This window comes from Staurois parvus, unplaced genomic scaffold, assembly GCF_062004578.1.
Source record: "Staurois parvus isolate SC_StPar_1 unplaced genomic scaffold, SC_StPar_1.0 ptg000173l, whole genome shotgun sequence".
NCBI lineage: Eukaryota > Metazoa > Chordata > Amphibia > Anura > Ranidae > Staurois > Staurois parvus.
Genome location: NW_028317969.1, coordinates 5,724,539 through 5,752,021, shown reverse-complemented (window position 1 = coordinate 5,752,021; position 27,483 = coordinate 5,724,539). Strand labels below are relative to the sequence as shown.

The following is a 27,483-nucleotide window of genomic DNA, read 5'->3' as shown; positions in this document are numbered from 1 at the left end:
TTGCACAAAAAACACACGCACCATCACAACGTAGGCGTGAACAGAGCCTTAACTTTTCCAAAAAATTTCAAATCTAATTTCACTGCACAGGGAAAAAAAAGAAAAAAAAAAAAAAAAAAAAAAAAAAAGCTAAAACAAATATTTTAAAACAAAAAAAAAAAAAAAAAAGGATCTATTTTGCTGTTGTCCTGAACTGGACCATGACATAGTTGGTATTGTAGATGCCATGTAGCCTACATGCTGGATGGCAGTGTATTCAGAGAGAACACCCATGTAAGCTACAGCTGAGCAGGAAAGCACTAGGGAGTCTCTAGCATCTGGGAAAGTTTGGAGCACAGGACTATTGTGCAACAATGGGGTACTGGCCTTACAGCCAGAACATGGAATACTGGTAAGCCACAGCACTGAGGCGCAGGGCTAATAAGGGAGACAAATGTTTTATAGCAGCTGGATGTGCACACGGGTTCCAGGAAATGCAGGTACACCAGATACAGTTGGGTGCACAAAGTTTAGGATGAGGATACCTATTGGTACTAAACGGGAAAACTCAGCATGCCTACTTGTACAAAAAAAAAAGTGAGGGCCCTTGGAAGGGCCGAGGCGCAGAGTCTAAGGAACCGCCTTGTCTTCTCCAGAGCTCCTGATGGTAGAGATGGGTTGCGCTGCAGACTGTTCCCAGGTTGCGGTTCTCGGACTCACCCAAGCAGGCAACTATGCTTCTCAGGAATCACTAGCAATCACTGGGGTAAAAAAAAAAAAAAAAGGTCTTCTCCACTAGTAAACAATGGGGAATAGGAATCTTCTTAAAAATACAAGAAAAAAACGGGCTGGCTGGGTATGTAGCTAAATGAATAAAAAGTAGATGAGCAACCAGTTTTGAGCAGGTCTGTCTTTTTTGCCATGTATATTATGCTTTGTCTTTTGGACAGCCCAAGCACACTGGCACAATCCAGATTTATTTTGCATTTACTGTACTGTGACTTACCAGTGATTCCAAAAGAAACCATGCATTCCCAGTCCCAAACACTGAATTTTGGGATCTACTGTATAAATAAAAAATTTAATTTTGGCTGTAAATTTGTACAACTCTAATCTCAGTTGACAGGCGGAAGCATAAAAAAAAAGTGCCATTGCTTCTATGAATGGACCCGCAGTTACGTAGGTTGAAAAAAAATAAATAAAAATGCACACAAATAGAAAACCTCTATATATACACACACACACACACTATCCTATACCCATAGCTGATCCAGAGGAAAGCCAAAAAAAAAAAACCCATTAAAGCATGGTCCAATTGACATCAGTGGGAGAAAAAATAAAATCTTTCCCGATTCCCCAGAGGCAGATATTCTCAGGATCAACTACCCCAACTGGGGTTACCTGTAAGGATTAGTATCCAGGTATATTTGAATGGCCTTTGCTTCACAATCTTCTCAAGGCTACGGTTAGCCCTGTTGCTTGTGCACCTTTTTCTACCACACATTTTTCAACTCAGTTTTCTATTAATATGCTTGGATACAGCACTCTGAACAGCCAGCTTCTTTAACAATGACCTATTGTGACTTGGACCTTATGGAGGGTGGCAATGACTCTGCTGGACAACTACACAATCATGGGGACAGGCTTTGGTGGGGTGGTTGAGGTCTTGGGGGGGGGGGGATTAGGGCATCCAGGTATGGTCATGAAGTGTTAGGTGGTTCCATGCACCTGCAATGTATGTCACACTATTTGTAGAGGTAAGCCTATTGGATGTTCATACCTTTTTTGTTGTGTATGCAGTTTTTTTTGGTTACACCCTTCCCAATAATTAGGGCAGCGCCTCTTTATATACACTGGTTGGATGGGCTCCCCGAATCACATGTGTTTTTTTTACTATGGCGTATAATGAAGATCGAATGTTAAGCCTGGCTAATACCGTGGGAATTTTCTTGCTTAGCGCCATCTCACTTACTTTGGGAATCCTCATGGACAAGTAAGGTCCATGCAAACTGAGGCTAAGAGGAAGTGCCAGTTTTTGTGTTTGTTGCATATGGATCAAAGTAATCCAAACTCGTCTGTGCTCTTTTGTAGCCTTATGTCTGAATGTCTTTGGTGGAATGTGTATGACCTTTACCTCTTACACTGCCCAGCATTTTTGGGGAGCCACACTTTTTTGCTTTAATTGGGTCCTCTGCCATCACCTTCCCCTTTATCAAGGTTATAGGATCTAGGAATACATTTTTATCACTATTTTTATTCTGGACTGCCTATGCTGGTCTGTATCAATGGAGTCTTAAACTCACTCTAGAGCCTTTTCCTGGACCAGAAGACAGACCTTACTGTGAAGACAAAGCTCAGCTGACTAGACCTTGACTGCAAGATCTCAGGAAAGCAGTTTTATAGGCAAGTTACCACTGTGTGGAGACAAAAAGTAAGAGGCTGCAGGAAAAACCCTAAGAGCCGTCAGCACTGCAGAAGGGCTATAAGTTGCGTCTGTCCACCATGGATCTGGAGGTAAAATGCCAGGAAGACAATGCAAACCATCCTTTATGAAGAGCGTGTTCAGTCCCATCGTGCTGCTTAGCCTTATCGCTATGTGTATTACCCAGCTCAGGTCTCATTTTCTACATCGGAGCCATGTACAACATTCTAGAATTCCCAATGGATAGAAACTTGCAGACTGTCAGGCCATAAAAAAAACCAACTTTTGAGCATTACAGCTGCTCTGTCTGCTGATAGCCTCAGATAGGATACATCATGGACTGGAAGGTCGAGGAATGTGGCGATGGCAATGGAGAAGAGAAGGATGTTAAACAAAATGTAAAGAAAACGCATGATCATCAAATTCAAAAGATCACAAATGTCAGCTGGGTATTTGCATTTACCAACTGGCTGCTAGTGGGCTTGGGGGTAATTAGGGCAGCACCTCTTTATATACACTGGTTGGATGGGCTCCCCGAACCACGTGTTTTTTTTACCATGGCGTATAATGAAGATCAAATGTTAAGCCTGGCTAATACCGTGGGAATTTTCTTGCTTAGCGCCATCTCACTTTGGGAATCCTCATGGACAAGTAAGGTCCATGCAAACTGAGGCCAAGAGGAAGTGCCAGTTTTTGTGTTTGTTGCATATGGATCAAAGTAATCCAAACTAGTCTGTGCTCTTTTGTAGCCTTATGTCTGAATGGCTTTGGTGGAATGTGTATGACCTTTACCTCTTACACTGCCTAACATGTTTGGGGACCCACACTTTTTTGCTTTAATTGGGTCCTCTGCCATCACCTTCCCCTTTATCAAGGTTATACAGTGAAGGAAATATTTGATGCCCTGCTGATTTTGAATGTTTACCCACTCAAAGAAATTGTCAAAAAAAAAAAAATTGAATGGTAGGTGTACTGTAACACCAAGAGACAGAATCGCAACAAAAAAATTCTAAAGAAATTCAGGTCTAACAAATTATGCACAGATTTGCATGCTCATGGAGGGAAATAAGTATTTGATCTTTCATCATTCAGCAGGATTTCTGGCTACCAGGTGTCTTTAATACAGGTAAGCTGAGATTAGAAGCAGTCTCTTAAAAAGGAGTGCTGCTAATATTTTGTTACCTGTATAAAACATACCTGTCCACAGGACCAATCTGATTCCAAACTCCCCACCATGGCAAAGACCAAAGAGCTGTCCAAGGATGTCAGGGAAAAGATTGTAGACCTACGCAAGGCTGGACTGGGCTACCAAACTATCGCCAAGCAACTTGGCAAGTAGGTGACAATAGTTGGTGCAATCACTTGCAAATGGAAGAAACACAAAACTGTCAGTCTCCTTAGGTCTGGATGCACCATGCAAGGTCTCACCTCGTGGAGTGTCAATGATCATGAGAACAGTGAGGAATCATCCCAGAACTACACGAGGATCTTGTTAATGATTTCCAGGCAGCTGGGAACAGTCACCAAGAAAACAATTGGCAACACACTATGCTGACAAGGATTGAAATCCTGCAGTGCCCGCAAGGTCCCTCTGCTCAAGAATGCACATGTCCAGGCCTGCCTGAAGTTTGCCACTGAACATCTGAATGATGCAGAGGACTGGTTGAAAGTGTGGTCAGACGAGACCAAAATCGAGCTATTTGGCATCAACTCAACTCGCCGAGTTTGGAGGAGGAGGAATGCTGCCTATGAACCCAAGAACACCATCCCAACTGTCAAACATGGTGGTGGAAACATTCTGCTTTGGGGGTGTTTTTCTGCTAAGGGGACAGGACAACTGCACCACACCAAAGGGATGGGGCACTGTACCGTCAAATCTTGGGTGAGCATCTTCTTCCCTCAGCCATGGCATTGAAAATGGGTCACGGATAGGTGTTTCAGCATGACCATGACCCAAAACACACGGCCAAGGAAACAAAGGAGTGGCTCAAAAAGCACATTAAGGACCTGGAGTGGCCTAGCCAGTCTCCAGACCTTAAACAGATTGAAAATCTGTGGAGGGAGCTGAAAGTGCAAGTTGCCAAATGTCAGCCACCAAACCATGACTTGGAGAGGATCTGCCAAGAGGAGTGGGCCAAAATTTCTCCTGAGATGTGAGCAAACCTGGTGGCCAATCCCTTGTTTGCAATCAGAGGTCAGACATGTTTTGTGAAGGGGATCAAATACTTATTTCCCTCATGAACGTGCAAATCAGTGCATTTGTTTGCATTTCTTGTTGCCAATTTGTCTTTTACAATACATCTAACATTCAATTTGTAGACGGATCATGTCTGTGAGTGGGCAAAGATTCAAAATGACTAAGATCTAGGAATAAGTTTTATCACTATTCTTATTGTCTGGACTTCCTATGCTAGGAATCATGGAAAAGTACGGTCCATGCTAAGAGGAAAGTGTCAGGTTTGGTGTTTGAGTTTGTTGTGTTTGTGTATGGATCAAAAAAAAGCCAGTGTTTTTTGTAGCCTTACGTCTGAATGGCTTTGGTGGAATGTGTATGACCTTTACTTCTTACACTGCCCAGCATGTTTGGGGACCCACACTCCACTTTTTTTGCACTGACAATTGGGTCCTATGCTTCACCTGCTATCACCTTCCCCTTTATCAAGGTTATAGGATCTAGGAATAAGTTTTATCACTATACTTATTTTGGACTGCCTATGCTGGTCTGGTTACAATGGCTTCTTTAACTGCCTCTAGAGCCTTTTCCTGGACCAGAAGACAGACTTTACTGTGAAGACAAAGCTTAGCTGACTATACCTTGACCGCAAGGTCTCAGGAAAGCAGTTTTACAGGCAAGTTACCACTGTGTGGAGACAAGAGTAAGAGGCTGCAGAAAAAAAAACCCTAAGAGCTGTCAGCACTGCAGAAGGGCTATAAGTTGTGTCAGTCCACCATGGATCTGGAGGTAAAATGCCAGGTAGACAATGCAAACCATCCTTTATGAAGAGCGTGTTCAGTCCTATCATGCTGCTTAGCCTTATCACTATGTGTATTACCCAGCTCAGTCTCATTTTCTACATCAGAGCCATGTACACCATTCTGGAATTCCTAAGGTCGAGGAATGTGGCGATGGCAACAGAAGAGAAGGATGTTAAACAAAATTCAAAGAAAAAGAACGATCAAATTTAAAAGATCACAAATGTCACCTGGGTCTTTGCATTTACCAACTAGCTGCTAGTGGGCTTGGGGGTCACGTGTTATTCCAAACCTTCCTTTATAGATCCTCACTTTTATATTACACACAATTTTAAGAGGATTCATACATTCTACTGTGGGTGGACTGTATGCAACCATATACCCATCACAGTTCTGTAGCTTGACTAGCCCGCAATTTCCCCCCAGCACATTTGAACTCCAACAACCTCTGTTCTTGCCTATGCTAGGACATTTGAATGGTGATCCATTCTGGTTAATGTACTGTAGAAAATATTTGCCCCTTTCCTGTGTTTTTTGCACATTTGTCACTTGCTGCAAATTACTCAGATCAATTTTTGAGATTACACTAAGAAAACAAGTAAATGAAATTTCAAAAATGCATTTTGTACTGGGGGGAAAAAAAAAAAAAAAAAAAGCTGTTGAAACCTGTCAGGCCCTGTATGAAAAATGCCCCCCCTCCTTGCTAAATCACTTAGTTTTGGATTGACCACTTTTTTTTTTAAAGGGGAGTTAAATTTTAATTACCACACCCAGCCTGATTACTGCCAGACCCGTTAGGAAACCACTTAAACAGAAGCTGTCAAAGTGAAGCACTCAAACATGAGTCATTATCTACAAATGGAGAAAGCTTGGAACAGAGCTAATCCTCCCCAGGAGTGGCCGGCCTACCAAAATTACACCAAGAGCACAATGGCAACTCATCCAGGAGCAGCATCTTAAGAACTGCTGAGACCTCACTTGCCTCAGTTAAGGTAATCTCATATTTGCCAAAAAAAAAATCCAAGACTTTTGGGCAAATATTCTGTGGACTGAGGAGACAAAAGTTTAACTTTCTGGAAGGTGTGTGTCCCGTTACATCTGCAGTTCATAAAAAGATCATACCAGCTGCTTTGCAGCTTCAGGACCTGGACGGCTTGCCATATACAACGCAACCATGAGTTCTGCACTCAGCAGACATTCTTCTTCAGGATTTTCTGGCAATCTGTTTGTGACTTCGAGCACACTTTGGAATGCACCAGTCTTATGGTTTTTTAGATCATTGTCCAGCTGCATAACCAAACAGAATTATCAGTACTTTTCTGAGTGTAGTAGAGTCTAACCACAAAACCGATTTCAGTTTAGGTGCCCTAGCAAAACCATCAAACTTGCAAGCTTGAGCAATCAGGAAAACAACCAGATAACCTGCCTGATCACCCCCCATCGTAAATAGCTTAGCTGGAGTCATGAGCAATACACATTGCTGTCTCTTCCCTGGTGAAATCAAGAACTTGTATTTAATAACTTCTGAAACAGTACAGCTAGAAGGATATATTCACCTCTGTCAGTTAATTAGTATTTTGACCATAAACACCACTACCCTAGGAGGTATCAGGAGCAGAACAGGCCCAATTCCTCTCCTAGAGGAATTGGAGATCAGAAACTGATCATATTTATATCCATTTAAACTAAAGTTATGCTAGACAAGGATATGCATGATAGACTAACATAGGTAGTCAAGATATTAATACCTATATAAAAAAACGATGTGTCATAATCGTAAACACCATGACCACCTATGGCCACTCAGCTGCTTATCTGGTCAGATCATTTGTCAGCTGCACTGCAGTTGACCGCTCTAGTTTTACCATCAAAAGAGGGAACGTCTGTCCAGTCACTGTACCATCTTGCTCATGGATTGTATTTTGCTGAAACAGGACTTGATAAGCATTTTCATTTTTCAATGCTTTTGTTTTGCTGTAGCATTGTTGTCTTACCTTTGCAATAACTAACATATTTAGCATTTTTTTTTAACCTTTCATTAGGAAAAAATATTTTCAAAAAAAGGTATTACAATTGTCCAAGTCTTCAATCACAACGAACCCAAATTTGAAATCATCCGACTTCACTTGAAATTTGCACGAATTAAAAGTCAGATGTCAGTCCAACTTCAGGTGTGACTTGGAAGACATCTCTGCAACTTTTGACAGTCGGAATCGCACCTATATGACCGTTTCCATTGCGAACAATAGGGTGAGACTTTCCATGCGATTTGAAACTATCAAATCACATAGGTTGCACTGGTGTGACCGAGGACTAATGCAAAATGTGAAGAATCCCCATCTCTTGAAAAGCACTACTATATGGTAAATCTCTGGCTATACCTGTGTGGTGACAGTGTCTGTACAGATATTTATTTAAAGTTGTAAATTACTATTGTGACAGGAGTCACTTTGGGTGGGGGGCTCATGGAACCCAGCTTACTTTGCAGAGGTTGAGAGACTCCTTTCTAAGCTCCCCATATCCCTCTTATGTGCAAGCACCCTGTGTCTTAGCGGCATAGGGTGACTAATGGACACTGAGAAAGTGGTTGGAATTACTTCAGATGGGACAGTAATATTTAAAATCAGCCATATGAAAACTATTCCTGGTTGTCTATTCTGAACTAGACATGTGAATTGAAGGAGCCGAACCCTCTGCTCTGTAGTGAGATCCTAATTTATCAAACCATTGTCTAGCTATGAATTCCCATTCAACTTTTGTTTTGGTCACCCAGCTAGCTAACCTAATTAACTTACTGTTTAGAGTGTTAAGTCTCTGTATATAGCTGTGTTTGCATATGATCATGCGCAGGGGCAGACTGACAACTCATGGGGCATCTCATGGGGCCCCCTACTGACCCCGGGCAGGTGCCCGAATTTCCAAATGGTCAGTCCGCCCCTGATCATGGGATCAGTCTGTGTACTGTATAAAAAGCCTGTTTGAGTTTAAAATAAAAAGAGTTCCATGTTCAGACAGACTGATGTCGCCTAGTCTTGTATGGTCGGCTGTGGTGTCTTGTCTGTGTTCGGACGGGGAAGCAGTATTCTAACAGAAGTACTCAAGCTATCAGTTCCATTAGAGCTATTAATGTTTACTGCCATCAGCTATTGAAAAATAGTAGTGTTAATTGCCTAGTTAACTAAAGTCAGTGGCAATCGTTTAGTCTGTTGGTACTTAGACTGTGGCTCCGAAAGTTGGAAAATCTTTGTGCAGGGTGAGGCCGAGTCATTGTTGCGAATCAGTGGCAGCGTGGTGTGAGGTTGACTAGGCATCGTCACAAATTGATGAAAAAGGGCAGTGGTCTGACCTGCGCTGGACAGATGGAAAATTAAAATTTTTTCAGCACCACCACATTTACCTTATAGCTTCTGTCACCTGTTACTGTAGTCTGCATGCCACCAATCTCACCCCATCTAATAGAAACAAAAGCCCATCTTTACAGTACAGTATTAACTGGAGCAATGCTTGGTATTTGAGCAATGACTTCCCTCCCCTTGTATCTACAGCATCTGAATCAACCTAAGGTGCACTCCTGTGTATACATTTTTCACTACTCTGACCACAATGTATACAAACGTTCCCTGTTGTCCCGTCAACATCATGTCCCTTTGTTTCATACAGATCCCTTGTTCTTTATACACCTTTGTACTCCAGTGCCTCTAGAGACCCTTTAATTTCCACAGATCGTGACCCAAGTTACCCTTACATTACCCAATTTTCATTTTATTTATACTTACATATGTTCTATTGTTAACTTATATAATTTTTTTAAAAATTATGAAAAACTTTAGTTTCAAATAAAATCTAAAAAGCGCGACCTTGCCGTTTCCTTCAAAATTAAGAAAAAAAATTCCTGTAGAAAATAAATCTTCGTTAGAATGGATAAAATCCACCATATGTGCCTGAACCACCTTGTTTCAGGTAGGCAACGCGATTCAGAAGATTCACATCTACACCCTGTTCCAAATTATGCATATTATATTTTTCTCATTTACCTAAATTGATGTAAATAACAGTCAGCATAATTCTTATGTTAACTATTGAGTACAATTCAAATTTTACTGAACAAACCTCCTAATGATAGGAGTATTTTTTTTTTAAACAAAAAAAAAAAAAATCTTACAATGCACTGTTCCAAATTATAACGAACAGTAAGTTTAAAAACACTTTATAGGTTGTAAAGAACTGAAAATTGTCATTTGTTGTGTTTGCAGCGTATTTACTGAAACCAAAAGCTATTTCAATCAAACTTTTCATTTTAACAGGTCACGTTACATTGTAACATAGGACCCCTTATTTGATAGCAGCTTCACAAGTCTTGCATCCATTGAACTTGTGAGTCTTTGGACAGTTTCTGCTTGAATTTGTTTGCAAGATGTCAGAATAGCCTCCCAGAGCTGCTGTTTGGATGTAAACTGCTTCCCACCCTCAGATCTTTTGCTTGAGGATGCTCCAAAGGTTCTCAATAGGATTGAGGTCAGGGGAGGATGGAGGCCACACCATGACTCCTTTTATCCCCATAGCAGCCATTGATGCAGAGGTATTCTTTGCAGCATGAGATGGTGCATTGTCATGCATGAAGATATTACAGAAAGCATAGTTCCTTCTGTACCAGGGAAGAAAGTGGTCAGTCATAAACTCCACATACTTTGCAGAGGTCATCTTTAAACCTTTGGGGACCCTAAAGGGGCCAACCAGCTCTGTTCCCATGATTCCAGCCCAAGACATGACTCCACCACCGCCTTGCTGACATCTCAGCCTTGTTGGAACAGGGTGACCATCCACCAACCATGCACTACTCCATCTGGACCATCCAGGGTTGCATGGCACTCATCAATGAACAGGACTGTTTGAAAATTAGTCTTCATGTATTTTTCTGCCCAATGCAGCAGGTTCTGCTTGTGAGCATTGGTTAGTGATGGCCGAATAGGTGGTTTATGCACAGTTGCAAGACTCTGGAGGACTCTACACCTTGATATCCGTGGGACTCCAGAGGCACCGGCAGCTTCAAATATCTGTTTGCTGCTATGTAAATGGTATTTTAGCACCTGTACTCATCTCTGCTCTGAATCAGCCACAAATCTCTTAATAGTGCGATGCTCATGCTTTCGTGAAATATCTAATGTTTTCATACGTCGTCCAAGGCATTGAACCATTTCACTCTTTTTGGCAGCAGATATCCTTTTTCTTCCCCATATTGCTTGAAAATGGTGCTCTGCTTAATGTGGAACACCGTCCTTTAGTAGTTTTTCATTAAATTGGGCTCACCAGCCAATCTAATTATCACAGGTGTCAGATTGTTTTCAGTGATCAAAAGAGCCCTGACACAATGCCATCCATGAGTTAAACTGAAAAATAATATTTAATCTTTGTGACATTTAAATGTGCATAATAATTTGGAACAGGGTGTAGAAGGATACAGAAACTCTGTCTCATCAGCTACACACAGTATACTGTGGTGTGTTTCAGCAGTGAGTTGGAGAATTTCCATCTATCTAGCAGGGAAGGAGATTCAGTTTTATCTGCATACGAAATAATTCCATTACATATATTCTAAAATGAGGAACTTTTAGACTTAGTTCACATTTGTGCATTGCAGGAATACGCAACAAAACCATGCATGTTTCTGCGAAGCACAGAAAACATGCATCCCTTTAGCAGATGTACTGCAATGTCATTAGCAAGTTGTGTTGGGGGTACCTTTTTAAGAACTAAGTTCATTCACCTTTTAGTAGTTTTTAACATGTAGGGCAACCCTTTGAAATAACTGGCCTTCCCTAAACGCAACATGCACCAAAAAACCCACACAAACTCACAATCAAAATAACAGGCGTGAACAGAGCCTTAACTTTCTGAAAAGTTTCAAATCTAACTTCACTGCACAGAAGAAAAAAAAAAAAAAAAAAATTTTGCTTGTTGTCCTGGACCGGACCAGGACATATGGTTGGTATTGTAGACTCCATGTAGCCTACATGCTGGATGGCTGTGTATTCAGAGAACACCCATGCAGGCCACAGCTGAGCAGGAAAGTACTAGGGAGTCTCTAGCATCTGGGAAAGTGTGGAACACAGGACTATTGTGCAACAATGGGGTACTGGCCTTACAGCCAGAACATGGCATACTGGTAAGCCACAGCACTGAGGTGCAGGGCTAATAGGGGGACAGGTTTTATAGCAGCTGGATGTGCACACGGGTTCCAGGAATGCAGGTACACCAGATACAGTTGGGTGCACAAAGTTTAGGATAAGGAGGTTACCTATTGGTACTAAAAGGGGAGAACCCAGCATGACCACTTGTACAAAAAAAAAAGTGAGGGCCCTTGGAAGGGCCGAGGTGCAGAGTCTAAGGAACCGCCTTGTTTTCTCCAGAGCTCCTGATTGTGGAGATGGGTTGCGCTGCAGACGATTCCCAGGTTGCGGTTCTCAGACTCATCCAAGTAGGAAACTATTATTCTCAGGATTCCAGGGCCACTAGGAAGTACGGGGGGGGGGGGGGGGGGGGAGGAAGTGATCTTCTCCATTAGTAAACACTAGGGAATAAGAATCTTCTTAAAAATACAAAGTCATTGAGGTACTGACTCCCCAAAGCAGGCTGCTATTCTCGGAAATCCAGGGATGCTGGGAAGCACTGGGGTCAATCTGAATCTTCCTTAGGGAAGACTTCCACTAGGGAAAACTAAGAATCTTAGAAACCCAAAATCACTAATTTTATATTTGTTGCTCAAATCTGGGTGCTCCCACCATCAGAAATAGCAGCCTATTCAAAAATTGTTATAAGGTGTACTTAAAATCACCAACAATTTGTTTGGTTTAAATATTGAAGTCAAATTAGAGAAGGAAAATTGGATGTTGCAAAAGTCTAAGGCTGCATTCACAATTGGATAATTTGTAGCTTGAAGCTCAAGTCTTCAAAAACTCTCAAACGTAAAAGACAGTCATCTATGGAGAGTCGAGCTTCAAGCTACAAATCGTTCAAGTGTGAATGCAGCTATAGTCTACCTCAAAACTGAAAAATCGGCCTGTCCAAAAAAAAGGTAAAAAAAGCTTCCATTAATTATATGATGGAAAGGTATAGAAGGCAACTTTTTTAGGTATATTTCAGATGGAAAAGTTATAAAAGCTTCCAATCTGTATATTTTCCCCTCTTCTGTGTGAAAGATAACCCAAGTTTGTTTTTGCACGATAAACCCTGCTTGTTCTATGGCCAAAATAGAACAGAGTGTCTACATCGGTCTAATAACTGTAGGGCAAATCTATAGCATTTTTTATCTTTTCATTATTTTTCACTGATGGATGCAATGTACTTGCTTTCGCCCTCAAATTGCAGCCTGTCCAAGGCTTAAAAAGGTGTGCTGTAAATCTGTACAATTGATTTCTGTAACAGAAAATGTCCCAATTGTTCTATTTCCAGAAGCAATATGCTTGCTCAAGCCCTAAGAAATTACAGCCTGTTAAACACTTAAAGCGTTACTGCATATACAGTGATTTTACAGTCGTGGGTTTAGTAAAGCATGCTTGCTATACTCACTGTGGAACCTAAGGGGTCAATCCTCTGCATTGTGTAAAAATGCTGTTTGGTCATTTCAACAAGAGGGAGAGACAGAAGACAGGATCACTCGATAGACTGAATCTGTAGTCTCATGCACATGCTCAGTTTGGCGTGTATTGTTAGGGGTTTTTTGTCCCTTAGGAGAGTTCATGTCATCAGCAAAGGCCAATCAGAACTGTCCAGAGAAGGTAAAGGGTTTCACATCCTCCTAGAGCAGAAAGAAAAACTCCTACAAGCTTTAACCAGTGCTCTGCTGAAGTCACAAGACTGCTCCAACTGCTGATGAGAAAAAGGTATTTAGTAGTTTATATTTACTAAAAAATAATTGCATTTCCATGGTCTGTTTACTGTGGGAGACCAGATCTAGTGCATACAGGGTCCTGGGTTTAGTAACTTTAATTACCATGGTACAATCAATGTCTCCCACAGCGTGATGTGACGGTTTCTATGACTTATGTCCACAGGAGGTTGGGATGCTTTATACTTACAATAAGATTGTGGCGGTAAAGTAATGATGCATTAAATACCTCAATATGTATCACTACAAGTCAAATTAGGGTACTAGATGGAATATTACTACTTTACTACCAACAAACCATCTTAGAAAATTTGTAAAGTATTACTAAACCTGCAGCAGTAAAATCATTCTGTATATGGAGTAAAGCATGCTTGTTATACTCACTGTGGGGTTAATCCTCTGCATTGTGTAAAAAGGTTTGATCCAGACTTCTCAGATTCTCCCTTCTACTGTCCTCAATCCATCTGATAGTACAGAGCTCCTGGAGGCACTCTGCACATGTTCAGTTTGGTATGTATTGGTAGAGATTTTTTTTTGGGGGGGTGGTTGTGATTAACAAAGGGCCAACCAGTACTGTCCAGACAGAAGGTCAAGGGTCATGCAATCTCATAGGACAGTCAGAATGAAAACTCCTACAAGCTTTACCCAGTGCTCTGCTGGACACTGATAGAAGTCACAAGACTGCTAAATACCTTTTTCTCATCAGCAGAATATAGTTTACATTTACTAAAATTGCATTTACATGTTCTGTTGTCTGTGGGAAACCAGATCTAGTGAGAATTGCCTCCTCCAGATCTTCTCCCCATTCTCTTCCATCCTATGAAATTCCCTACCCCAATCCATATGACTGTCTCCTACTCTGTCTACATGTAGAAGAACCCTGAAATCTCTTCAGGCAAGCCTTTCCTCCCCCCGCCTAATATCTGTACTTTAATTTTCACTACCAGCTCAACCCCCCCCCCCTGCCCCCAGTTATTACCTTAGAGCTTAACAATCTAAAAAGGTCAATTGATGCCAAAGGAGCAGGTCCCTCTGTTTGCTACTGTATTGAATCACATTGTAATGTTGCCTGCTTTAACCCCTTGTTTGCTGTACTGCACAAGGATGCAAGGCCTTTGCAGAGTGGCCTCATTCACTTTAATGGGTTATGCTTGGCAGGTGCTGCACCCACCATGACCGGGCATATAACGCCTGCTGAAGCTGCGACATGTGTGCACCCCTAGACACTGCATGAAGGGGTTTCACTTGGGGCTGGTAAAACATTTTCTGTGGGGTTTTACCACCCCCCACACTGCAAATGTACATGAACCCTTACTGTTCTGAGCCCCCAATAAGACTGCTTTCACACTGATGTGTTGCAGTTTCACTTTCCTGGGTTAGCTGCACTTTGCCATAGACTTCTAGGATATCCTGCAGGTGAGATGCACTTTCTGAAAGCACATCAAAACTCCAGCATTCATAACAGAAGTCTATGGCTATAGCGCAGCAGACCCGCAGGAAAGCTGCTGGTACACTGCACCCGTGGTGAGGGCAAAATTCAGCCATCAGCGTGAAAGCAGCCCTATACCATTATGCCCAGTCCATTGCTTCACAATGACCTTAAGATCTTTCCTGCTGCTGGCACCACTCTGGAGACAACTAGCCAGGATACGTGGTGGACTGCAGTTTGTAGTTTTGGCTCCTGCCCCATGCAAAATACCGAGGAGGCAGAGACTACTCCCTACTACAGCTCCATCTTTACAAGTAGTCCCACTGCATTGCACTGATGCTGTGGGATGGCGGGTCATCAAGCCCAGATTGCAATCTACAGGTTACTGACTTTTGAAGAATACGTTGGAGGAAAATGGCTTTGTAATACAAAGTTGAAAAAAGTGCATTTATTAAAGTGGAACTACACTGACTGAGCACCACAAACCAAAAAAGCTATACAATTAATTTTTAATATTCAAAACAAACTTCCCCATCCATCCATGTCTCCATGCTTTTGTTGGTAAATCACTTTCGAAAAGACCCCTCTAGCATTTCTGGCCATGGCCAACTTGAGTAAGGGCAGAGGATTCATGTAGCATTTACTTCCTGGAATCCATCTGCCCTTAGCTCAGGCATGCATGCAGAAGGGTGTGCTTAACCAAGAAAACCACCTCCTAAATATTCATGGGATGTATGATATTTGCCTAGGCATGAAAGCCAGGAACACACACACACCCCTATTTACTAATGCTAGCAGCATAAGGATCAAAACTAGTCACTGTTGAGCAAGAGTCAAGTTCTGCTTACATATATGGGAGTCGTTTTCCCTGAAACCAGGTATAAATCACTTTACTGCATAGATGGAAATAAATACATCTCTTCGGCACCCTAACAGGGAAGGAGATCCATTTTTCTGCAGTACAAGTTGTCCTCTCCATTTACTTATAGGAGATTATCAGTAATAGTCCCTTATTTTAGAATAACACATTTGTGCATCGGGGGAGCACTTAAGAAAATTGTGCACATTCCTGCAATGCACAGAAAATGTGCATCTTTTGCAGGTGTGCAGTTGTCCATTCTAAAAGGCAACCCAATGCACCTTGCTAACATGACAAAGTATCATGTGTTTTAGCACATTGCAATAAAAAAGTGCGTTTACACTTAGAGCAACCTATTAAAACTGTGCTGCCCTAAACACAATGTGCAAAACAGATGCACCCTATCACACCTGCATAGGCATCTGAAAATTTTTGTATAGTTCGTTTTTTTATAAAAAAAAAAAAAGGAAAAAATTGCTTGTTGTGCAGAATGAGACGGTCACATATGGTTGGTATTGTGGACTCAATGTACCCTGTATGATGGATGGAAGAGTGCTCAGGAAGCACACCTGTGTAGGCTACAGCTGAGCAGGAAAGCATGGAACACTAGACTATTGTGTAGCACTGGGCTGCTGGCCTTACAAGGAGAACATGGCATACTGGTAAGAGACTTACAGCACTAAGCTGCAGGGCTCACAGGGGGACAGGTTTTTCTTACAGCAGCTGGCTGTGCAGACAGATCCCAGGAAATGAAGGTACACCAGATGCAGTTGGGCTGCACAAAGTTTAAGATATGAAGGATACCTATTGGTACTGAGGAGAACCCAGCCTACCCACACATACAGTAAAGGTGAGGGTCCTTGGGAGGGTCAAGGCGTAGAACCTAAGGAACCACCTTGTCTTCAGAGCTCCCGATGGAGATGGGTTGCGCTGCAGACAATTTCCAGGTTGAGGTTCTCTGACTCACCCAAAGATCTCACTCAGGAATCCTGGGACACTAGGAAGTACTGGGGTCCAAATAAATCATCTCCACTATGGAACACTGGGGAATCTGCTTAGAAATACAAGGGCATTGGGTAACCTGGCACTAGGAACACTAGTTGCTTAGGCAAAATAACTTTTCTTGAATGCCAAAAATGACAAACAAGACTTGTCTTCATCTCATGCAGTTTCTTGCACAATCCAGATTTTGGATACACACCTTTTACAGCAGTTTGATCTACCAGTGATTCCTAACAGAAAACTCCTTCATTCTCCTAAACTTATAGGTGTCAAAATTCACTTTACATTTGGCTGTACAATTGCACAACTTTGTTCATTGGCATAGGAGGAATACAATTTTAATTGTTCTAACAGCAGATAGAATCTGCATGCTCTAATTCTTTCTGGATAAAATAGAACATTTAAGGAGCAGCAACAGGTCCTGTTTAAAACAATGATCCTGCGCTTCACATCTTTGCAATTATAAAAATTTATTGTAATTTGTTCTTAAGATATGCCTGCTCTCTGCTACACAAATTGCCTCCTATTTATGAGAATGTAAACCTGTAGAAAATGTGTGCAATTTTCAATTAGTGTGCCTCAAAAAAATAAAGTTTTACTTAATATTCCTGACTGAAATATTCCTACACTTTGCCTACAAAACCGCCTTATATCAAACAATTCCGCTCAACCATGAAGAAGAAGAGTATGTTCTGTTAATATGTAAAATTGTAACGTATGTACGAACATGGGAACTTTCAGGCAATTTCTGGCTTAAAGACCCAATATCCTCAGTCTTCCTCCCATTATATGGCCTCCATATAGATTCAGGATACTGTCACACTACAATGTGTGCATTGAGCTCAGGTAAACTTATGTGCGTTGACATGTGTTGCTTTTTAAACACATACTTTTCTCATCTTTTCTGGGAACATGCTACAGCATGGGAAAGGAAGAAACAGTTTGTCAGTGCAGTGTTAAGACTTGACATGTTTGGTATCTAGTTACTCTGCAACAACCTCTTTTTGGTAAAAGTATAAATGATCATATCTTGCATTTGTACATCTTAAAACTAAATTTGTGTATTTTTTTACTGAACATGTGTAATAAAATCGCTGCTCTAATATATATTAGCATAAAAAAATGTAAAAATTTGCAACTACCAACATTTCATTCTCCAAGCAAGCCACTTTTTTTAAATATATGTTTGGAAGTCTTAACCAAGCTTCAGGCCTAAATTCATTGTGTACAGGTATAAAACAAAAAAAGCCAAAACCAACCAACCCAAACAAAAAAACACCACACAAAGTAAAAAACATTCTGGCAGCAAAAGACTCAAAAATGCTTCTATTAAAAAAGTGTTTAATACATTTTTCTTTTAGAACGTTACCCCAAATTGTTTATTGGTCATGGTTAGCACACTACAGTTATTTCCAGTCTTATAAGTCAAACTTTTAAACTATATTACTTCTATTTACCATCGCATTCATAAACTCAGACCATTCCCACTTTATATGTATACTACCAACAACTCACACAGGGTTAAAGAGTTCACAGTTAGTAATAAAATGGAGGAAAGCACTTGAAAATAGATAGTCTATTGATACTATTAGTAATGCATACTGATCAAATTATGTATTAAGGTTTCTGTGAAGTTATTTTACTATATCAGATACCAAAATCACAAACTCCCATGTCTTTAAAAATCTGCTGCTTCGTTCTTTGTGTTTTTATAAGGAGGTGGTGAATCTTAACCACTTGATATTGAGGTTTGGTGATAAAATTTAGAAAACTTGAACAGTTTCTAGGAGATGTATCCTGCTGCCACATACCTGCAGTTCCTGGCTGTCATTTTGTATTACATCACAATGCAGCTTGAGTAAAATGACACTTGCAGATAGTCTGCACGTGTCAGTAAATATTACAACGAACAATACACTGTATTTAATATCTTATTCATATGTAGAACAAAAGATATGGCTTTTGATCTACATATGACATCAGTTAGAGGAAAGCTCAACTTTAACATTTCTAATCAACTCTCTCCCCCCCCGCAATATTTTACCATTAATAATCAAACTTTACCACCATTAATTTTCTTTGCTATATTTGTCACTTAAAAAAAAATTTGCAAGTTGTAACTTTTGTTCTAAAAAATAATTTAGTGTTATTAAAAACAAGACTAATTATGGAATAAAATGAATACTTATCTATAGTAAGATGGTCAAAACTGATTTTCTTCTGTACACTGCAAAGAAAAGAAAATTTATGGAAGAAAGAATAGGCGAAATAACAGATGAGACTCAGAATACAGGACAAGATAAGTGCTACTATGCAGCACCATGTATACAGTATAAGAACAGACATAGGAGACCACTTATCGCTCTGTATGCAAAGGTAGAATAATTCTCAGGATCTATTATGTCTGCATGAACAGTGTATGATACCACTTCTCTTGCTGCCTGGAACTAATATCTGGCATCTGTTGATTGAAGTGCACAATTTCCCATCTCTGCTCAACACCCCCCCCCCCCCCCCTCTTTTTCCTGTGTGCATTCGCAAGTCCCCTAATTTACTGTGCATGTTAAGCCACACCCCTTTAACAATTTGACCACACTATCGGAACCTCAAACATGTGCCACGAACATGAAAGTGGTTTTTAACTGTACAGTGCTCAGAATTGGGTTTAGTTCAGCTTCCATGCCTGATCTAATGAACCATGGACATTGGATTCCCCATTCTGCAGTTAACATTACAAAGGGGCGGGAGTGCTCATGACATCTGTAACCTAATATGGCCCAAAGGCCATGTCCGGTCAATGACATTGGGGCAAGGATACTTCTGACATTGACCTAATATTGCACTTCGGCTCCACATCTGAATAACTCTTCTCTATCCCATCACATGTAAATATCTGCAAGCAATATCCATCTGTACCATGAATGAATGCTAATTGAGAAAGAAAAAAGTGCCTCTAAGTGCAGCAGAAAGGCTTATCTCACTTGCTAATCACTGACGGTGGGACAAGTACTTTCTAATGCAATATTTGACTTACATAAATTACCCCCAGAGGTCTTTGAATTCTAAAAAAAAAAAAAAAAAGTAGTCTTTAGACTGATAATCATAAAATTTGACAGACTTATCCAAATTCTACACTTCTAAATGGATTGAGGTTATCATTTCCCAAAGGGAAATTAAATTCCCACAACTCACCAGATTCAGATTATACAGGAATTTCAAGATGGTGGATATTTTTTACCTAAACAATGGCTACACACCCTCAAGAAAAAAAACCCAAACACCATGAAATTACAGTATCCACTAACTTGGCAAATTTAAGAGGGATTTAGATGATTACAATGATAAAGTCTTTTCATGCAAAAATAAAACCATTCCAGCAGTAATGGATCTATTTTCCCCAACTGTTAAATTTTCCTCAGCACCTGGACCCCTCTGCTCCCAATTCAACTTTTTTCAAATCTCACACCCAAGCTTTTACTCATCGGACCTTTAATAGATCTAGTCAGTCCACCTATAATAAATAAAAAAACATAACACATTCAAACCTCCATAACAAGACACTCCCTGCATAGGGAATTCAACACCTATAACAGAAAGAATAGTAACAATAAGAACCACAAACCTGACATTACTGTAAACAAGATTAATACATGTACCAATTCTATCCCTGATATTCCTGCTCCCAATGATACTACTATCTCCACTACCACTATCAATACTGGTACTGCCGGTTACACAACTTCCTACATATACCACCGATTCTATTACTTTTGGCATTGGGGTTCAAACACCCATTCATCAAAACCTCAACTCTACATACTGCCACTTTCCTTTCGCAGAACTCTTAAGTGGAATTCCCATGTAGGGGATTTTGGCCTAGAGAAAATAAAACAAAAAACCCCACTGTAAGGGGGGGGGGGGGTTGACAAAAATCCCAAACCCACAAGACAAACTGAGCAGATTTAATCTTTTTATAGTTTGCACTATCTGGTGCAGAAACATAATTATCAAGGACTTAATTTCGCTCCCACTTTTTCAAACCTTTTTTCACTTTTCAAAGATCTGAATAAATGTATCTGCAACTTAACTCTTAAGAGGCATTTCCATATACAATCCCTTAAGGATCAAAATTCTGATGATCCAGCTGATACATGATTCTGCTCAGCAGATCTGAATTATAAATATATTGGAACACCTTTATGCTGAATCTTGTTCTGATAATGTGTTCTCATGAATTGGCCATAATAGAGCCATCATCACAGCCCACCAACCCTCCACCCATTATTCATACTGCTTTTAGACCTAAAATGGTTTTCAATCCTACACATTCAAAGGGACCTTACCTAGAGTTTCTACAGAGTTGGCCAGGATTACATAATTTGATAAATTCTGAATAGACAAGAGCATTCTTCCTTGAATTCGAACCCTAAGAAATCCTTAATAACCTTATCTGAGAATAAGGACATAATTAAACCTGCCGACAAAGGTGGAGGCATCGTTCTCTTGAATACCACGGACTATGTACAAGAAGTCTATAGACTACTACTATCTGATACATCTACATATCAAAAACTAGTAAAACATCCATTACCCGATTTTAGACTCTAAGCCCTACAGCTAACAGATATGGCTCTACAAGATGGTATTAGACCTATGCTGGCCATTTCTATCTACAACAGTTGATTAATCTACCCTGGACACATTGGCCAAAAAACAAAAAAAACAAAACAAAAAAAAAAACCACAAAAACAGAATTAGGCCCAGACCGCTACAGCCCTAGCAAACAGAATACCAGACTCCTCAAAAACGTAGGAGTCTATGGCTTAAGACTAAGACCCAGCAAGACTTTGACCAATATAAATCTGCCCTTCAAAAATACAATTCTTGTCTCCACACTGCCACATTTCTTCTCTCATTAACACCCTCACACATTACCCATCAGCTCTTTTCTACCTTTAACTCTTGACTTCATCCTTAATTACCTCCACTAACTCACTGCCCCAGAGATCACTGTACAATCTTATTTTAAAAAGGATTAGCGGAGATTTGGCACAAATTGTATCCGATATCTCCTCACCCTACACACCTTGTCCACCTGCACAATCTATAACTTCCCTTGTTTACCAACCACCTCTATTGTAGCTTTGTTAAACATTTTCCTAAAGCCCACCTACCCACCTGTCCCCTCGCAAATACTACAGTCACCCTCTGGCTCTATCCTTCACTAACTCATATCTTCAATCTCTCCTTTTCTACTGGCATCTTCTCCAACTCTCTAACACATGCACTAGTCACCCCTATACTTAAGGCCTCACTGGACCCCACCAATCTTGACAATGCAAGACACATCTTTTGTATCACTCAACCTTTCCTCCTAGATTGTAAGCTCCAACGAGCCAGGCCCTCTGTTTCCTCTTGTACCAAATTGTATTGTAACTAATGTCTACCTTCATTTTGTAAAGCGCTGCGCAAACTGTTAGCGCTATATAAATCCTGTAATATTTGTAATGTTAGCTGTGGGTTGGGGAATCCAAAGGGGCAGGGGTGCTCATAACATCTGTAACCCAATATGACCCAAAGGCCATATCAGGTCAATGACAATAGGGATGAAGATGCTCATGATATCATTGACCTAATATGACCCAAAAACTAGATCAGGCCAACGACGTTGGATAGTATACTCATGATGGCCTCAAGGCCATATCAGGTCAATGACAGGGGAAAGGATGCTCATGACATCATTGACCCAATCTGGCCACAGGGACATAACAGGTCAATGACATTGGGGTGGGATACTCATATCATTGACCTATTATGGTCCCAAGGCTATATCAGCTCAATGACATTGGAGCAAAGATGTGCATGACATGTTACCTAAATTGGCCCGAAGGCTGTATTGGGTCAATATGGTTACCAGATTCCCTGCCCCTTTGTTATGTTCGGGTGAGGGCTGGGAAATTCCACAGCCACAACTAATGGGGACAGTAGCATGCTGTTATGACAGGTTCCCATAGATCATCCTTATTCCTAACCACCCTATAAACTATTCTAGGATGACATCTCTGGGTCAGGATTAGTAGATTAGTTTTTTCCTCTCCATAAATATTGGGTTTTTAACTAGGTAGGAAGGAATATACAGTATTTGCATAACAGGAATTCTCATATCCAGGTTATAGTTGGGTTATGATCAACAACATCTCTATCCATCTGTAGATATACTAATTAACGCAACACTATATATCACAGTAATTTTTTGCATGCCGCACAGATGAAGCCCAATTTATTATATATTAAACATTCAATTATCTTAGGTCTGTTTTGATAGAATTCCATTACCGTTCACTGCCGTGCATACACTGCAAGAATTAATTGGACTTACTGAAGTGGGTTTGAATCATGAATTAGCAGCCAGGTCCTTATTACCTGCCAGTTATTATATGCTAAGTGACCATTTTCCACCACTCTGGGGACATGGGGCTATTCGGCATAAAGGTCACCTTAAATGGAAGAGTATTGATTGGGCTATTAAAATAATAGTGTTTCTGCAGCTCATAAATAAAGTCTTTATTTTTAAATACACTTTTAACGAGTGTCCTTTTTAGAAGAGATCATTACATTTCCATTCACGTTAATTAAATTTGATATGCTGTAAACAAGGGTTGATTAGGAGGATTGTATAGTCTTTTTGGTTGCAAATGTGGTCTTTACCAATAAAACTGAAGTTCTGAAGTTAAATAGCTTTCCATTTTCACTACATACCTTTTCGATTCAGTAACATCACTGGGTCTGTTTCTCAATGCAGATAATGGCTATTTGAAGGGGCTGGCATTACAGCATCTTGCCTCAGTACTATTCAAGAGCTTTTGCAAAAATCAAAATGCTCTGATGGGTGGATATCAAGGGGAGTGGGAATTCCTTTGCCTACAGACCACCCTAAGTATCTGCTCACATGTGACGCGGAGCCTCCATGATTGGAAGATCTGAAATATTAAAAAAAAAAAAAAAAAAGTGGGACAGAGACAGTAAGGCCAAGGAGAAGCTAGATGCTGCATGTCCTCCAGGCAGGAAATGAGGCGTGCTCCAATTTGCTGCAGCTTCCAACACATATTGAGAGAATCTCGCAGTGTGCAGTGAAAAAGTAAGCAATTCCAGTAGAAGAGGGAAGCCTGTACAAATTGTGCAAGTCTGAAGGAAGGGGTTGGAGTTTTGCTTTTAAAGTGGTAGTAAACCAATTTTTAACCAGAACCTACTATAGATATTTTGGATATCTCCTAAACTTGTGGCGTTTAGGAGATTCACATCAGCTCCAGCCAATGAAGTCACCAGTGCATGCACAGTAGCTCTGCATTCATGGAACAGCGTTTGCCCTGACTACAGAGAGCGCCCGTGTCACCATACTGGGAGTGATGTCATCAGAGCCTGACCATTCAAGAGCTGGAGAGTGCAAACCCAGAACAATGACTGGGCAAAGACACGCCAGGAGCGCTTCATTTCAAAAGGTTAGCCTGTCATAATGTGCTAATATGTGGTGCATACTAGCACATGCTGGCATAAATATGCTGGGGACCCAACGAAGAAAAAAAAAAATGTAGAGTTTGCTACAGCTTTAATGACAGCTAATACCAAGAGAAAAAAATACATACAGCCTAATATTGCATCTTACCATTCCATAGATATGGTGGCTGCATTAGTTTTTTTTTTAGGCTGAGAACTTTTTAAGTACATAAAATGCCTGTTGGTGCTGAAAGAAAAGCAGCATCCTTGTCACATCCCAAGATAAAAAACAATGCTACCTTTTCAGGCTGTCTCCCCCACCCCAATGTAATGAAGATGATTAGAGTACCTGGTTGTTAGTGTTCCACCGATACCAGTTTTGCACAGGCAAGCACAAGTAGCGGTACTTGTACTGTGAAGCAAAAAGAAAGAGTGCACCAACCTTGCGCATTACCTCAGTAGTTCAGTGATGTTCTCAAATATATACTCAAAGATATAAAACAAGCATTGCATTACAGATCCTCAAAGCCTCACTTTGAGAGTATCCTCGTGACATGATTCACATTGGCTCTAAACTCCCCAGTTCCTGTGAGGATCCGTAATGCTTATTTTACATCCTTGTTTGTGAACATATATATTTTATTTAAAAAAAAAAAAATCATTGAATTACTGAGGTAATGCGCAAGGTTGGTGCTCTTTTTGCTTCACTTCACAGTATCAGCCGGGCTTCCCCACCCATGTAGAGCTGCACATCCTTCCATGCACTGGGGGTATTGTTTTGAGGTTCAATTCCTCCACCTCTGGTTAGAGTCCTAGAGCGCAAGAGGTGTTATATCTGCTTCCAGCAGTACATGTACTCCAGTGCTCACCTTTAATACCTTTACAGTGAGATTTGATCCTATTTCATTTTGTATGGGCTTAAATCACACTGCAAAGAACAGCTTGTGATTTGAACATAAAATCGCACTGCTCCTGTGTGAACCCCAGGCTGAAGTCACTATGGAAAACCTGGGTTCCCAGGAGTGGTAGGGGAAACCGCATATGATTCGGACAGGAATTGCACCGCATTCCTGTTCAAATCATGTGCGATTCTTTGCAGTGTGATTTGAGCCTATTTTGTATGGGCTCAAAACCCACTGCAAAAAAAAAAAAAAAAAAAAAAAAAGGTTGTTTTAGGCATCGGAGTATCTGCACAAGTATAGATGCTTTGCATCAGTGCAACCCTACTGGTTGTAGTCCAAACCAGGAAAGCAGCTTAGGGTGACATCCATAGCTCCCTCCATCGATTCCGATTCAGGCGTGAATGTCACCCTAGGACAGGAAGCCTTATTTGCAGGATCATATATAAAATCGGATATAATCTTCACTATATTAAAAGGTAATTTCAAAAAGGTATTTCTTTTTAAACCTGTAGATTTCACAATACTTGAATTATGTTGTAGGGTGGCAACACCCAGTCATTGTCTCCCAATTGTTCTTGATTTGCCACCCTGTTATATGCTCTTCTGGTGGAGAGTACAGGCGGTCAATGCTGGCAGTAATCGTACAGATATTTTCACCACCAAGAAGCCCAACCTGACAATAGGAATAGAGGGCCACAAAAATAAAAAATTAAAAAAAATTAAGAAAAAAATTAAAGTGCCGTTTAGGATAGAGGTCTGTTTATAAATAAATCAGCTGTCTGACTGTCTTAGCATTTGCACATCCCTCCCGATTAATCCCCATAATGTGGGTTTGTACATCCTAAGAATATTAGCTTCATCTAGAGGCAATAAAGCAGTATTTTCTGGAATGCAATATTTTCAGAAGGTACATTATAGCCACTAGATGGAGTTGATCAAAGGACATTAACAAACATTTGACATGAGGATTTGTGAAGGTTATTTTTTAATAGACCCCAGGGTGTTTTAGAAAACAGAAAAAATTTAAAAATGTAAAAAAAATTTTTAAATATTGTAAAGCAATTAAAACATTCAAAGGGCTCATTCACTCGTGTTCTTTGGCCAATACAGTGTGAAGGAGCATTTTTTGCAAGACTGGAGCTGTCTGTTACCCTATGGGGATGCAGCAGCTGTATGAACACAACCGCAGGTCCTAATTTGATAAGTGTGCAGGTGTGGTTGAAAATACACTGTCAGTGTTTGGAGGCCATACACCTGCATCCTAGGACCTGCCACTGTTCGCACATCTGCTGCACCCCCATAGTGTAACATAGGCTGCATGCACGCAATAGCAAACAAAAAACCCACACGATGTGAATAAGACTTAACTTAAATTCCTGCTAAAACTATGGTGTTAAGACCTCATTTTTAAACAATTTTATTATGTTGTGTGTCTGCAAATGATTTTTAGTGTATTTTTAATGAAATTATTGAAGGGGGAACCTTGCCAGGTAGGCTGCACGGGAAAAACATCAAACACTTTTTTAAAAAAAATGCAGCGCTGTTCCATTTTTGGCATTTGAGTTACATGTCTATGTTTTGCAGGCGCAAGTTTGAAGTCAGGCAACCAGAAAAAGCAACAAACATGCATTTTAAACACAACATGAAAAATGTGAAAGAACCCCAACTCAAAAAATCCTGGCCACCCCTTCAGACCCTGCTGCACATTACACAGCCCTGGAGTGAGAATCCATCATGCTGCTTGCAACAGCAAGCACCTGTAGCATCCTCCTAGGTAGCTAGGGGGAGCCAAATTATATTTACATAGGAAGCAGAGTAGCAGCTGGGGAGATAAAGGGGTTAAATTTGGGTCAGGGCTGAGAGGCTCTGCAGATCAGCTCTTGTACCACCCGCTGATCTAGAGACTTAGAGATCTCTAGAACTCAGTGGGTGGGAGTATGGAGAGGCTGATCTGTATGCTTAAAGACTGACCAATCATCAAGGAGGCTTGGCAAGGTGTTGGGACAGCCCTTAAGCAGAGGTGAGCCTGCTCAGATAGGAGAGGAGAGTTTAGGTGGAAGATGCAAGAGCCTGAGAAGAGTGTGGAGCCTAGTATTCGGCCAAGTGGAAAGGGGCCTGCCTCTAGTTTGGACCAGAAAGGAGGAAAGCTGAACCTCATCAGCCCCCTGAGAGACAGCCATCTTTGGAGCCAAAGAAGGAGCCAGCCCAGCAGAAGGCATGAACGCAGTTACCAACCTACAGCTTAGCTTGCAGGAGAGGAACAGCAAGTACTTCTACACCCCCTGGACCTGAGAGAATGGAGAGGGCATTTGGGTGGGAAACCTGACTAGCCTCAGCTGGAATGTGCTCTTATGGCAGCAGATACCAAATCCCCTAGTCTTTTTCTATCCAGCAATCTGAGAGCTTTCTCTGGACAATCTGGAGTTTCGGGTGGTACAAGAGGAGAGGCTGGAGAGCTCTCCAAGAGGAGAAAGAAACCCTTCTGTGGACGTGTACATAGTTTCCAGGAAGTTGTCCTCAGTTAACTTTTCCTTGGGC

The 27,483-nt window shown here is 40.8% G+C and overlaps 1 pseudogene; it reads left to right on the top strand.

The window, feature by feature from the left end:
• Window positions 1-1,874: 1,874 nt before the first annotated feature.
• Window positions 1,875-26,719, top strand: LOC149462558 (uncharacterized; annotated as a pseudogene).
• Window positions 26,720-27,483: the final 764 nt, after the last annotated feature.